The sequence below is a fragment of the Limulus polyphemus genome, unplaced genomic scaffold, assembly GCF_000517525.1.
Source record: "Limulus polyphemus unplaced genomic scaffold, Limulus_polyphemus-2.1.2 Scaffold2375, whole genome shotgun sequence".
NCBI classification, from domain to species: Eukaryota; Metazoa; Arthropoda; class Merostomata; order Xiphosura; family Limulidae; genus Limulus; species Limulus polyphemus.
In genome coordinates, this window is record NW_013667985.1 from 32,587 (window position 1) to 34,307 (window position 1,721).

The window sequence follows — 1,721 nt, forward strand, 5'->3', positions numbered from 1 at the left end:
CATCCTCTCTAAGTACCATATCCAAACAGGACATTGGTGACCATGGTCTTCTACAGATCTCATCCTCTCTAAGTACCATATCCAAACAGGACATTGGTGACCATGGTCTTCTACAGATCTCTTCCTCTCTAAGTACCATATCCAAACAGGACATTGGTGACCATGGTCTTCCACGGATCTCTTCTCTTTGCGACACAAAGAATTTCCAATGTTGATACATTGATCCATTTTGATAGACTCTTGACATAAGTCAATCTCTGTCTCTCCTTCCTTCAATCTATCTAGTTACGACCAGTCTTTTAGTTTTTCTTTCTTCATAACGTGTCTGAGAAACTATAACTTATCCTACTGTAATTAAAAAAGTATTTCTCCATTAACCTCTATATCTTTAAATTATTTAATAAAACTTTAACAAATCCGGTAAATGGATGTTTTGTATCTATGAAGACAAATGCTTTCAAGATAATACACATCTCAAAAACTATCGCAGTTACGCATCAAATACATTTTTAATTGACAACAGTTTCGTGCAGTTTGACCCGTATGTTTTCTAATAGCTACAAGGAAAGTCAATAAGAGAAACGTTCACTAGCTGATATGTTTTTAAGTATAATTTTTAAATATATACATGTAGTTCAACTTACTGAAACGAATGACAGTAAAGTATTGTATATCAGACGCGCTATACAGGCGAAGTACCTTTAATTAACAATTTAAGTGTTTTTGACGCAGTTAAACCTATATTTATACATCAGAACTTACTTTTAATTTTGATAGCTATTACCCGCACGCTCAGTTTTCAGTGTTATAAGTAATGAAACGTTTTATTTTATAGTCTTCAATGAAAAAGAATATTTAAACTTGGAAATAATCATTTTCCATTTCCCAGTGGACCCTCGATGGCTCATCGATAATATCGACCGCTTATATCGCTAACATTTGGGGGTCTATCAAATGGTGAACGTAGCATCGATAGCTCATTGCCTAGCTAATAATGTTTTTTAATTCCAATATTCATCAAAAGCTATATTATCGTATTTATTCTTAAAATAAATGACAAGTTTAACAGTCGTTAACAATTACTGAATACAAACGTTTCGGTCTGACTTACTTAAGCCTTAACAGTCGTTAACATTCACTGAATACAAACTTTCCTAACCTAAGAATTAAGAAATGAGAAAAATAAGTTCTCCAAACGTATATTATTCTGTTTTATTGTAATAGCAGACGAGAAGATTGTGGTATAACACTACAGATTGTGGTATAACAATGTAGTGAGCAGGAGCAGATCGAATATTTTCAAACGGTGTGTCCAAGTACTGGATATCAAGGAGTCTGACATAGAGAAGCTAAGACTTGAACTCTCTCTAAGTCCAATTTCTGACACTTTACATTTTTCCCGGCCTCTTCTATTGGTAAATTTGCAATAAGAACTCCGAATGACCAATATCTTCTATTACCATCATGAACATATTTTCCTGTTAGAATCAGGAACCCCGGAATCAAGTTATATCAAGCGCTGTTCACTGATTGGCTAGAGAGAGGGGGGGAATGTTTGATAGTTATACCGACAAAAAGGGTTAATTCAAAGAATTATGCAATAACTCCGAATAACCAATATCTTCTGCTACCATCATGAACATATTTTCCTGTTAGAATGAGGAACCCCGGAATCAAGTTATATCAAGCGCTGTTCACTGATTGGCTAGAGAGAGGGGGGA

At 34.7% G+C, this 1,721-nt stretch overlaps 1 protein-coding gene across 1 annotated transcript in view; it reads left to right on the top strand.

The window, feature by feature from the left end:
• LOC106466759 (frequenin-1-like) overlaps nt 1-1,721 on the top strand; it is a 65,016-nt gene that overhangs the window by 28,382 nt on the left and 34,913 nt on the right. The window lies entirely within an intron of this gene.